The 14716-nt window shown below is 29.9% G+C and overlaps 1 pseudogene; it reads left to right on the forward strand.

The window, feature by feature from the left end:
• Positions 1–5693: 5693 nt before the first annotated feature.
• LOC102586084 (uncharacterized) lies at positions 5694–14349 on the forward strand (annotated as a pseudogene).
• The last annotated feature ends 367 nt before the right edge of the window (positions 14350–14716 follow it).

Here is a 14716-nt window from a genome sequence, read left to right on the forward strand (position 1 = left end):
TTACATACTTTGCTTTCTTGGCCTGCTTCAACAAAAGACTCGGGTTGTTCCATATAAATTTTCTCATTTAGGTCTCCATTTAAAAATAGACTATATTTTTTTTATTTTCTGAAGGCGTCTATTAATAATGATAATAATTATTGAAGGAATTATTTCACCTTAATAATAATTAATTGTCTTTATAGGCTAGCTGGTAAAGAACAAGAATAATAATAACGCAGTATTAGTGCTTTTTTTTATTACTAAAAAAATAAGTATATATTTTGTTCAATCTTTTGACCCCCACTATTTTTAGAATCAAAAGGGAATTTATTCTCATGAAAGATAGCATCACCCGATTCTATCATAATATTATCTTCAAGATTAAAAAATCTATAGGCTATACTATTTGAAGCATAACCAAGAAAAGCATAAATAGTAACTTTCTTACCCAATTTTGTAATCTTGGGATCCATTAGCCTCACAAAGGCTAGACAACCTCAAACTCTTAGATATCCCAAACTTGGCTTGTAACCTTTCCACAATTCAAAAGGTGTCAGTTTAGACTTTTTACGAGGCACACGATTCAACACATAACAAGCAGTTAAAATAACTTCACCCCAAAAATTTAAAGGTGCATGTGACTCAATAAGCATGGCATTAGTCAATTCAACCAAAGTTTTATTTTTCCTTTCCGCTACTCCATTAGATGAAGGAGAGTAAGGAGGAGCAGTTTCAAATTATTCCCAATGATCTAACAAAAGAATAAAACTCATTTGACTCATATCCCCGGCCTCTATCACTTCTAATTCTTTTTATTTTTCTTCCAAACTGATTTTCAACCTCATGGAGATAAGTTTTGAAATTTTCAAAAGCATCACTTTTATTTTTCATCAAGTAAACATATGTAAACTTAGAAAAATCATCAATGAAAGTGATAAAATATCTATTACCTCCACGAGTTAAAATTCCACCAAGTTCACAAATATCAGTATGAACTAATTCTAACAAATCAGTTTTTCTTTCAACTTGAAAATGAGGCCTTTTAGTGATTTTGGCTTTACTACAAGCCTCACACTTTTCAAAATTCTTTTTAATCATTGGAATTAATCCTAAACTACTCATGATTCCAACATAACGGTCATTAATATGACACAAACGAGCATGCCAAAAATTGGTAGAAGAAAGCATGTAAACAGAAGTAGAAGTTTTATTCATTTCAACATTCAATTTGAACATCCCATCACATGCATACCCCTTTCCCACAAAAATACCCTTCTTCACAATTTTATATGATTAGATTCAATAATATGTTTAAAGCCTGTTTTGTTAAGAAGAAAACTAGACATTAATTATTTTTCTCATGGAAGGAGTATACAGTACATCTTTCAAAGTTAATACCCTTCCAGAAGTAAGGAGTATAAAGTACATTTTTCAAAGTTAATACCCTTCCAGAAGTAAAACACAATTCGGCATCTCCCATTCCAAGCACTTGAGTCGTGTGAGAATCACCAAGCATGATGATTTTGGGCTCCTCAAAATGAGTATATTTTTTAAATCAGTCTTTGTCATAACAGACATGACGGTTTGCACCAGAATCAGCCCACCATCCATCAACACTCTCAACAATGTTTATGTCGGTAATCACCGACACAAAAGGTTCTTCGATAACGTTTGCCTGAGGGTTAGGACCACGTTTTCGGAATCTGCAAAATCGAGCAATATGCCCACTCTTGCCACAAACAAAGCACGGTCCCTTATCTTGAACTTGTTGATTTTGTCCTTGGTTATTTTCACCATTATTTTTCTTGGGAGGTCTACTATTATATTTCTTAGTTTTTTTCTTCTTAGGCTTCAAAGAAGTATTTTTGTGAGTTTCAAGAGTAGCATTATTTGAAGTAATTAAATTTACCTTCGTTGTGATGTTGCTCTCTTCTTTTTGTAAAAGTGCATCTTGGCCCCTTGCCTCTTCACCATTGTACTTTTTCACTTTCTCATGATAAGAAATAAGTTCATCATCATCCATGGAGGTGTCATCAACTTTATTAGGATTCCTCTCAGTTAACACATAAGAAACATTGAGAAGACTTAAGTAGAAAAGTACTTTACCCTTCCATCTTTTGAAATGGGCTTGTTAAGGTCTCCCATCTTGACATCCGCGGTTTTTTCAATTGTAGTCATTCTGAATCTCCTTAAAATTGTTAGTGAAAACTTACAAGATTACAATTGAAATAAAAATGAAGAAAATAAATCTCTTCAAGCTGAGGCGCGGATATCTCTCTCTTTAAGGAGATTCAAGCCCACTGCAACAAATGTTTTCACCGGTCCAGCAGTAGTCCTTCTTGACTTGTCCCCTCCAGATTACACCAACCTAATCACAAAATATAACTCAACAACTCTGGACAAGAGTTGAGTCCAAAGCTCCACAAAAAGAACACCTCCCTTCAACTAATAAGAACTCTCTTTTTTGACTAATTTTTATGCACTCTATATTTTTTTTTGTGCTGTGTGTTACAAACCAAATGAAGACCACCACTATTTATACTAGAATAAGTCTTCCTAGCAATGAATAGAAAGATAAATAGTGTAGTAAATAATGAAGATAATGGCCTTAGGAGTTAGGAGTTACATAGGTTACAAGTATAATGGAGGAAGAATAATGAAGAATGAATGGCAAAGGCCACCAACGGCTAAGAGTGCTAACAAGAAATGTTGTAACATAACAAACAATAACTCCAAATGGAGTAATGCAGCAAATAAGTGCCACCAACGGTCAATGTCAGAAACGTCAAGTAATGGGTAATTAAGGCTCAAAACATTGATACATTCTGATAGGAATAGCTGCAAGAGGAATGGGAAATATGCACCTTAACCATTATTTACTAATATTAAAATGCTCCCAAACCAACACTTAATAATATAACTAGTGAATAGGGATGGCAATGGGGCGGTGCAGGGCGGGGGTGGGACAGGTTGAGCTTAACCTGCCCCACCCCGCATAATAATTTTTTTTTAATATTTTCTTTTTCTAGTTAAGTTTGATAATAGAAATAAAATTCATAAATAGAAATTCATTTTTTCATCAAGTTGTATTAATTTAATAGGATAGTGACTTAAAATTTAATTTTTTAGAGGTCAATTGGAAACATGTAAGAAATTGTATTATTTTTTATTGAACCATTTTCATTTACTATCTTGAATATTTTAGTAGTTTTAAAGAAATTATTCTAATAAATAATGTTCTATCACTCTTATAACATGTAAGAAGTTAAAATTAAGTTTGAACCACATGAAATCACATATACCCGCAACCCGCGCCGCCCCACATTAGTTTTTAAAAAAACCCACTTCAATCCGCCCCGCATCTCACCCGCCCCACACAACCGTAAACCCGCCCCGCCCCGCATAGACTTAAACCCACCCCATCCCGCATCCCCCCTGCCCCATTGTCATCCCTACTAGTGAATTTAGCCGCGCTTGGCGCGGTATTAATTTTTAAAATAGTAATCTTTTCTTAATCTATATATTAAAATTCAAGTGTTAATCTAATTTATTGTCAACATTCGTTTTTCACTAATTTTTATCAATAAATTTAAAGAAAGAGTGATCCTTTATATCACCTTGTGCCATCACATAGGATAAAAATATGTTTACTCATATTAAGCATGTGAAAGCGAGCAATAATTATTGAATTTTTTCACGATATCTCTTTAATGGATATGTCTTTGCTATATTTATTTTTTTTTCTTTTTTTCTTTATTTTTAGTTCTTTTTCTTTCTCTTTCTTCCTTGACTTCTTTCTTATCAATTAACTTTTTACCCTTTTGACCATGAATTATTATTTTTTTGACAATTGAATACTGAAAAAATAATGTTTGGCCATAATTTTTTAATTTTTTTAAATTTACTTTGAAGCTAAATTTAAAATTTTGAGAATTTAAGAACATAATATAACCTTTCACTTCAATTTGCTTATAAAATTTCAAAAAACAATTTCTATTTGTGTTCATGATAAAACAATTTGACACCATTAATTAATTTGAAATAATTAAATTTTTTTTTAAATCACAATTTTTGTAGTAAAACCACCTCATGGAATAAGATACCTTTTCGTCAACAAAAATCATATTCAAATTGATCAGTTCGTCTTATTCTTGAAAGTAGTCACATTCCACATTTTGCGAATCCTAACCCTTATCATTAAATCATCTCTTTCCATAATCAACTCTAAAAAAAACAACATGTCATATTAACAATCCAATTAAAAGCACAATATATAAATTAAGCAAGCTGCATTATGAAATAGACTATGAAAAGACAAATAAAAAGATGTAACTACTCATATATTAATGCACATTAAAAGCTAATATTATAATCACATGAATTAGGATAGGTATAAAACACCTAATGGATTTTAACGCAAATGTGCAACTACTATTCAGAAGAGTTATAGAAGTCATTTTATTTAATAGATTATATATTTAAAATTTAAGAAAGAATCAAAAAAGGATGAAAAAAATAAATAACAATGGTAGCCATAGAGAAGTGTCATATCACTTTGTTTACATTTAACTTTATTTTATATGTATAAATTTCAACAGATCTACACATTTAGCATTATAAGAATATGTAATAAGATATATATCCATGGAACCATTCATAGAAACATATGCATCAGCTTTTCGAGTCTCTTTGTCTTTTATAAAATATTCAGAAGTTGAAGTTCATCATTAATTTGATTTGTTTTTTAAGCTTAACTAATAGTTTTTCCTTCTCAATTTGAGTATGTGATGATACTGATATGTCAAGTTTGCGTCAAAGTAGATTGAATTAAAATCCTGACCCATTGCAAAGGTAAAATGAGGCGTTACTGCATGTATGTTATCGTTTGTTTGTTATATTGTTCAAGAAATTTGTAAAATTATTGATCAGTGAGATTATGACAATTTCCGGACTATTTGATTTTTTTGATGAGCCTGTATTTATTGAAAAAGAAATTGTTAAATCAATTTGATCTAAAAAAAAAATAACTACTTAGACGGCTTAACTACATTGATTGGTAATTTGCTTTCATTTGTTATTAAAAATATGAAAGCATATATGATACTTGGAGATGATTTTGGCTCATCTCCATAATAATAATAATAATAAAGAAAATCAAATTGATGCCCACAAGAAGAGATTCAAGATGAGTTATAATTTTATTCACCCTTATTTATTTATTCTTCTTATTTCTACACATTTAGCATTATAAGAATATGTAATAAGATATATATATATATATATATATATATATATCTTTTCTTCAATAAAAAGTATATTCAGATTACTCAATTCACCATTTTTTTTTAAAAACAAAACGCATAACTTTATTTTATATATATAGATATCAAAAGATCTATATATTTAGCATTAACTTAAGGCGAAATGGTCCGTTATGTATTATTAGTACTATGTCTTAAGAGAGGAATCCTCTCTAGGTGCTTAGTTTAATTTACATCTTATTGTATTGGGTGAAGTAGACTAACCTTAGTAGGTAGGTTTACTTCTACCCACCATAGGATTGGAGGTAAGGTACTTGCCCCCCTCCATGTATTTTTGAATTTCATATATGATAAGGCCTGGGGGTGTTGCTCAGCCCCTGAACCCCTCAAGGGTCGTTCTAATAAAAAATAAAAAAATAAAAAAAAAGATAGAGGCTCCAACTGTCTGTTATGGATGGCACTGCATTTATTTCAATATTTCTTTGGAATAAAGAGACTATACAACTACTTGGTAAAACTGCAAAAGAGTTGAAAGAAGGATTACTTGAAGATGAAGAAAGTTCTTATCCAACAGAACTTGGTGATTTAATGGAGAAGAAATTTATGTTTAAGATTTTGATCAAGGACTCAAACATTAACAAAAAAGATAATGTCTATAAAGTTGTTAATTTCACCGATGATGATACTCTTTTAAAGGAATTTTGTCATCCTGACCTTCAGGACAATCTTAATGTAAGTGTTTAAACACCAACATATTTGTTTACATTATACATACAAATTTTTTAGTAACGTATAAATTGTTAATTATGTTTATAATGTTCAAACAGAAATCACTTTTTGAATATGAGCAAAGCTATGATGAAGATAAACTCTTTGAGGTATTCTAACTTTAGATAAGTTACATCTTCTATATTACTAATCAGATTGAAAACACTTGAAGTACTTATAATCTTTATGTTATTTTAATTTAGACTCCAATCAAGAGCAGCATTTCAGAATGTGGTACATTAATTACTGAAGATGTGATTGATTTAACTACAAAGATATCTACCAAGAGTAGTAAAACTGCTGCAAGAGTAGCAAAGCTGCTAGAAAATCTACAAGGCATGAAATTAAAGACGATTTGAATGTCAAACAACCCAGCAACAAAATTCGCAAAGTGATTAAGAAGGAAAAGAACACCTAAAGCTATCTTCCAAATTTGAAAAGTTATTGGAAGATTATGTTTTAATTTAGGTTGTATTAAGTTTAGTTTATTATTTTAATATTTATGTTTTAATAAGGTAGTTGGATGATCTATGTAGTTTATTATATAAATTCAAGCTATTAAGTTCGTCTTCTTTATTTATATCTCTCTCTCTCAATCTATATCTATCTATCATTCTCTCTCTCTCTCACTCTATATATATATATATGTGTGTTTGTGGGGTTGTTTTTAATTTATGTTGTTAATCCTCTACATGTTGTCTTAATGTGTATTTTATATTCTCAGACTTATAGTTTAACATTCATTAGTAACAGAAGGATCATTAAAGTTAACTTTACTGCATACAAAATCTAAACAACACACTATTAGCTGATTTTTACAAATACGTTAGTGCAATTTAAGAGACATACCTTATTCCCATATGTTAAAAAACATGCAACACTTTGGTGAACAATATGGTGGATCCACATCAATTTCTGAGCTGATATATTCAGAATAGGAATCAGATATTCTAAAGCTCCAAGCAATTCATCTTCATTCTTCCAATATATAGTAGTTCAAAGGTAGTCATAATGAACAATGATTTATAATAATTCTATCAAATTTGTTGAAGGAGTACCTTGCTTTATATAACATGTTGAATCTTCATTCAAAAAATATATACAATGCTACAGCCCCAAAGTTTCACCAAAACAGCAACAGAAAAGATCCAAAGCTGCACTAAATTTTCACAATAAAAATATTAAAACATCATTTGAATTAAACCAAAACAGCAGCATCAGAATCATCTCTAAAACAACGTTAGAATTGCACCCAAAAAACCACCGGAAAAACATTGGAACTGCACCAAAAAATGCACGATAAAAACAACGTCAACAAACCCCAAAATTGCACCAAAACATTCGCACCAAATTCACACTAAACAGCACACTGACAATTGTATCAATGTGCGCAAACTTCGTGAACTAATTTCAAAAATAGATAAATCATATATAATAAATCTTCAATAACACATATGCTATAAAAATAGAGTATTTTACATAGCAAAATATAACATTCTGTAAAATATTATCTTAAATATATTTTTGCCTTGATTATATTATTTAGAGGGAGGGTCAAGAACTTAAAAGGAAGCAAACTACAATTATCAAACATGTTCACATAGTTATAATAAGTTTTGTCTCAAGTGTTGGTGTCAGTAACTTATTTCATATATAATTATCAGATAAACTAACTCATCAAATACTCAAACATGTTCATAGACATTCCTATCAAATCCTCTGCATGATCTTTATATATTTTATGCAATATCTACTGCATTTGGTGCACTTTTTATAACACGTCATGCAATAGATGTTACTTAACAGTAACTCATATATACAATTATAAGAAGGAACCTAGCATTATATAGATGAAAATTCCAAAGCACAAATAAATTGTAATGAGGAATTTGATCCAAAGCAATGACAAATATTGCTCTCATATCCTCTGTGTATATTTTGTTACCCTTCATCTGATCAATGTATATTTTGTTACCCTTCACATAATGCCTATAGTTTGGGACAGCTCCTTAAAAACAAATGCATATTCAGATCTAACATAAATAAAAGCAATGTCAAAGAAATTATTGATTCACATATTTTTTTCTAGGATCACATATGTTACAACAGTCAACTACTTCTATCTCTTATGAATGATATGGTAAATACATATCAAAAACATTGAGGGAGAGAGAGATTAAACAAATATATTAATCTTCTTAGTAATTGTTACAAGTGAAGAATATATTTTCCCAAGTTCTTATAAAGTTAAACCTGTTAAAAAGTTTCAGCATAACTATAAATCGATTTATTTCTCTTTGAGGTCCTTAATCTATTCAAAATCACAAACAATAAAAAAACAGTTATAATTTTAAACTGCTATACTCCGAAATATTTACTGTCTAATAACTCACAATATTAGAATGATAATATAATTAATATTTTTTTAAATTAACAGTTATTTAACTAAATGCACTAATCTGGATTTTAAAATAACTGCTATTTGGTCAACTGCATTTATCATGGTAATTCACCATAATATTAGATTTCAAGTTCAATAACTCATAACAAAGTCATGACAGATCAGAAGAAATTAGCAAGAAAACAAAGATTTAGCTTACGACAGAATTAAAAACGTGGAAAATACTCATCAGATGTCAATAATTTGATCTCCTCTATTTTTATTGCTCAATATAGTACATGTCTTCTACTATACAACAGTGAAATATATTACACTACCTATATATTCTTCATTTTTAAAACTTTTATCTTCTTCAAATTTCATAAAACTTATTTCATCTATTAAATACCTTTTTGTGCATTTTATCTAAAATTTCTTCTTTTTAATTTGTTTAATTAACTTTATTTTATTATATTTTTGGTAGATTTGCAAAGCACTTCATCTACAGCTTTTCCTGTGTCAAAGGGGAAAGAAATTTTAGTGGATGAACATATTTATTCGTATCCCATCAGTATGCCACAAAGTTTTTCTAGAGGTTTGTATTACAGGAAAAATATATTATTTCATGAATTTATACATATTAAATATTACTATTCTTATACATAAAACAAGATAATGTCAAATTTTTATTGTTAATTTGCAAATTAGTTCATCTACATTCAAGAAAGTCTAAGGGTAAGTATATATTTATGGATTATAATGTATACTCACCTATGTTAACAACGGAAAATGGCATTTTTCAAAGGTATATCACTAAAAGAACATAACAATATTCAATAAGCATCTGCAATATATTCAAATTCTATATTATTTGTAACAGATAACAGAATATCAAATCATCTAACTCATGATGAAAATGAAGATGTAGATATGTTGACAGCAGATGAGTTTGGTAGTAGAAAACTATACAATGAAGGTAATTTTTATATATTACTATCCCTAACCTTTGCTTTGTTTAAACAAATTACTTTGTTTCTAACGTATTATTTTTTTTTAAAAATAAAATTATTAGACTATTGGGATATAGGAGATCCAATTTATGAATGTCAATATTGCGGCACTTACTTTTGGTATGCGGAAAGAATTGATAAGAAGTGTAAAAAAAAAGACATGTTTTCACTTTGTGTTGTGGTCATGAAAAGCTTCCCAATCCTAAGGATCCTCCTACTATGTTGAAGGAATTATTATTTGGATCAGGTAAATTAATTTATTTAATACAAATATAAATACACGTCAATAATTTTGTTTATCAACTTTACATTTCTATAATTTATTGTAGGTGAAAAAAGTAACCATTTCAGAGAGAATATCCGAACTTATAATTCCATGTTTTCTTTTACATCAATGGGAGGAAAAATTGATGCATCTGTCAATCAAACAAAAGGGCCAAGAACTTTCAGATTATCTGGACAGAATTATCATAAAATTGGAAGCTTATTGCCTAATGAGGGATCTACTCCAAAATTTTGCACAATTATATATTTATGATACAGAAAATGAGGTAACAAATAGAATGAATGTTATCAGGTGTGTACTTATTTTATTTATGCTTTATGTAAGATTAATTATAACTGTAGTAATTAAACACTATTATCAACATATTACTATTCACTTTGTAGTAGCGGTGAAAGCAACAATCAAATCCATGCTCAAATTGTCACCGAACTGAAGGAAATGCTTGATAAACATAATGTTCTTGCAAAGAGTTTTCGTATGGTTAGAGATAGATTTCAAGCTGAACAAAGTACAAATGTTAAACTAAGACTTATCGGAAGAAGAGGATCAGATGGAAGAGGATATAACTTGCCATCAGTTTCAGAGGTAGCAGCTTTGGTTGTTGGCGATTTTGAACCAACAAATACTGACAGAGATATAATAATCGAAAGTCAAAATGGACAACTTCAGAGAATAAATGAGCTTAATGCAGCATATTTAGGTTTGCAATATCCATTACTACTACCTTATGGGGAAGATGGTTATAGAGAAGATATTCCTTTAAATAGAATTGATGAATCAAGTAAGGGAAGAAAACGTGTTAGTTCTTGCGAATATTTTGCATATAAAATTCAAGAAAGGAAGAATGAAGTACCTACAATTGTTTCAGCTAAAAGATTATTTCAACAATTCTTGGTTGATGGATATACAATGATTGAATCTTCTCGCTTATTGTTTTATAGACTAAATCAAAGAAATTTGAGAACACATTTATATAAAGGATTACAAGAAGCAGTTTTGCATGGAGACACAGAACCATCTTCTCAAGGACAAAGAATTATATTGTCTTCTACTTTCACTGGTGGAACACGTTAAATGTTGCAAAATTATCAAGATGCAATGGCAATATGTAAATGGGCTGGATATCCTGATTTATTCATTACATTTACATGCAATCCCAAATGGCCTGAAATTAAGAGATTTGTGCATAGTAGGGGATTGCATCCAGAAGATCGCCCAGACATTATAACAAGAGTCTTTAAAATCAAATTGGATCATTTGATAAAAGATTTAAGAGACAATAAAGTTTTTGGAGAAGTAAAAGCGGGTATGAACTTTATTTTGCTTTATTTTATTATATTACATTTTCAAGTTAATATAATTTGTTTTATTTAAATAAAATCATAAATTACAAATAATATTTTGTTTTCTCTTCATATAGTGATTTACACTATTGAATTTCAAAAGCGTGGATTGCCTCATGCACATATCTTACTTTTTCTCCATGATAAATTTCCAAATGTTGGAGACATTGATGCGATTATTTCAGCTGAATTGCCTGATAAATTACTTGATCCGGATTATTATGTGGTTGTTACAAACTTCATGATGCATGGGCCATGTGGTTCAATAAGGAAATCATCCCCTTGCATGCAAAAAGGCAAATGTACAAAGCACTTTCCAAAAAGATTTTTACCATCTACCTCACTTGATGAAGAAGGATATCCTTTATATCGAAGAAGAGATGATGGTAGATCTACACAGAGATCAGGTATTGATTTAGATAATCGATATGTTGTACCACATAATAATTTTTTGCTAATGAAATATGGGGCACATATTAATGTTGAATGGTGCAATCAATCAAGATCGATTAAATACTTATTTAAGTATGTTAATAAAGGTCATGATCGAGTCACAGTAGCTTTTTGCGATAGTGTTAATTCTTCAGATTCAAAGGTTGTTGATGAAATAAAAATGTATTGTGATTGTCGCTATATATCATCCTGTGAAGCAGCTTGGAGAATTTTCAAATTCCCAATCAACCATAGAGAACCTTTTGTAGAAAGGTTATCTTTTCATCTACCAGACAATCAAAATGTCATATTTTCAGATGATGATCCAATTGATGTTGTTATCAATAAACCAACAGTGAAGGAATCAATGTTTTTAAGATGGTTGGAAGCTAATAAGGAATTTCCTGAAGCAAGACATCTAACGTATGCAGAATTTCCTTTAAAGTTTGTTTGGAAGCAACAATCTAAGAGATGGGAAAAAAGGAAAACTTCAGCATTTTCTATTGGAAGAATTTTCTTTGTTCCACCAGGATCAGGTGAGCAATATTACCTTAGATTGCTATTGAATGTTGTTAAAGGTCCAACTTCTTATGAGGAAATCAGAAGAATAAATGATATTTATCATGAGACCTTTAGAGATGCATGTTATGCTCTAGGATTATTAGATGATGACAAAGAATATGTTGATGCTATAGTAGAAGCAAGTCAATGGGGAATGCCATCATATCTACGACAATTATTTGCTATGCTACTTATATCTAATTCAATGTCACGTCCGGAGATAGTGTGGCAATCAACTTGGCACTTACTATCAGAAGATATCGTTTTTGAAGAAAGAAGAATATTAGATAACCCAGGTATTTAATAATGTTTACACTTGACACTAATCATATATAATCTTTTTTTTTTCTTTTTCTTATTATTTATTATTATTTTACTTTTAAAATTTTTTAATAATTAGTAAATTAGAATTAGATTATTTTATTAAATTAGTATATGTTTATATGTTTTTTCAGAAGTTTATCTATCTGAAGCAGATTTGAAGAATCGTTGCTTGCAAAAGATTGAAACCTTTTTAAAAGGTTGTGGAAGGAGTTTTCAAGATTTTTCAACAATGCCATTACCTGTCTATAATGAGGATGAGGTCGATTATAGCAACAGATTAATTCGAGATGAAATGCGTTACAATAAAGGTGCTTTAACTGATGAACATCAAGAATTGCTACAAAATTTAACTGATGAACATAAAGCAGTTTACAAAAAGATTATGTCAGCAGTTATTACAAATAGTGGTGGATTTTTCTTTTTATACGGCTTTGGAGGTACAGGAAAAACTTTTATTTGGAGGACATTATCAGCAGCTATACGATCTAAAGGAGATATTGTTTTGACAGTAGCTTCTAGCGGGATTGCATCTCTATTGTTGCCTGGTGGTAGAACATCACATTCAAGATTTGTTATCCCTTTGAATATAAATGAAGATTCAACATGTAATATAAAGCAAGGTACTCCTTTAGCAAATTTGATAGTCAAGGCAAAGTTGATTATTTGGGATGAGGCTCCTATGATGCATAAATATTGTTTTGAAGCTTTGGATAAAACTTTAAGAGATATTATTAGCTATAAAGATGCATCTAAGGCAGAATTACCATTTGGAGGAAAAACAGTTGTTCTTGGAGGTGACTTTAGACAAATTTTACCCGTTATTCCAAAAGGTACTAGACAAGATATTGTTAATGCAATTGTAAATTCATCATATTTATGGCCACAATGTCAACTATTGACTCTAACAAAGAATGTGAGGTTACAAAGCAATGCAAACGATACACATTTGGAAGAATTGAGAGATTTTTCTAATTGGATATTGAAAGTTGGGGATGGTAGCATTGGAAGTTCAATTGATGGAATAGACAAAGTTTTAATACCTAATGATCTTCTAATAAATGAGTATATTGATCCTATAGCATCTATTGTTGAAAGTATTTATCCAGATTTCATCACTAATTGCAATGATCCAGAGTACCTTCAACAAAGAGCCATTCTTGCTCCAACTCTTGATATGGTTGAATCGATAAATCAGTATATGATTACTCTTAATCATAATCCTGAGAAATCATATTTAAGTTCTGATAAAATTTGCAGGTCTGATCATACTTATTCAGCTTTGGAACATGTACATACCCCTGAATTTTTGAACAATATTAAATGTTCTGGCGTTCCAAATCATTCAATCACTTTAAAGGTTGGGGTTCCAGTGATGTTACTAAGAAATATCGATCAGTCAGCGGGATTATGTAATGGAACTAGATTGATTGTTACTAAACTTGGAAATCAAGTAATTGAAGCAAAGGTTTTATCTGGACAGATGGTTGGCCGGAAGGTATTTATTCCAAGAATGACTTTAACACCTTCAGATTATAGAATTCCTTTTAAGTTTCAAAGAAGACAGTTTCCTATAACTGTATCATTTGCTATGACAATCAATAAGAGTCAAGGACAGTCTTTATCTCATGTGGGCTTATTTCTGAAGAAGCCAGTGTTTACGCATGGACATTTATATGTTGCTCTTTCCAAAGTGACAAATAGAAAGGGATTAAAAATACTTACTTACGATGAAGATGGGCAAATAAGTAATGAAGCCACAAATGTAGTATATAAAGAAGTACTCCAAGACTTATTTGACATACATTGTATTTTTTAACTTTTATATATATACTACAATTTTTGTTGTGTATGTTACAATAACTTTTATATTAACTGTTATATATGTTTTAGGTTTCATTAATAATGTAATTTAACTTAGTAAGTTAACATTAAGTAGGTACACATTAATAAAAAAAGACAAAGAAAGTCCAAATTACTTTGAAATATGCAATAGTCGATATGTACTAACCTTAATTAGCTAATTATAATCACTGCTATTTTCCATCGATACACTAGCAGAAAAAAAATCTTCCCATTATCAACTTCTCCGCCATCTACAATACACTTATTAAAAAGCAAATATGAAAATATATTAGGCAATTTTTTTCAGTTAGAATGCATTAAGACAGAAATTGTATTATGAAACATTGCTCAAAATAGTTGTATATATATAAATTATCATAAACTACACAAATCTATATATTAATACTACTATTAAACATTAATAATAAATACAACTTCATAGTTATCAGATAGTTTTAAATACGAGTACAGATAGATTATAAGACTTCACACATTTACAATCTTTACTATTTTTTTAACTTTACTCA

This window comes from Solanum tuberosum, unplaced genomic scaffold (genome assembly GCF_000226075.1).
Source record: "Solanum tuberosum cultivar DM 1-3 516 R44 unplaced genomic scaffold, SolTub_3.0 scf00001, whole genome shotgun sequence".
NCBI classification, from domain to species: domain Eukaryota; kingdom Viridiplantae; phylum Streptophyta; class Magnoliopsida; order Solanales; family Solanaceae; genus Solanum; species Solanum tuberosum.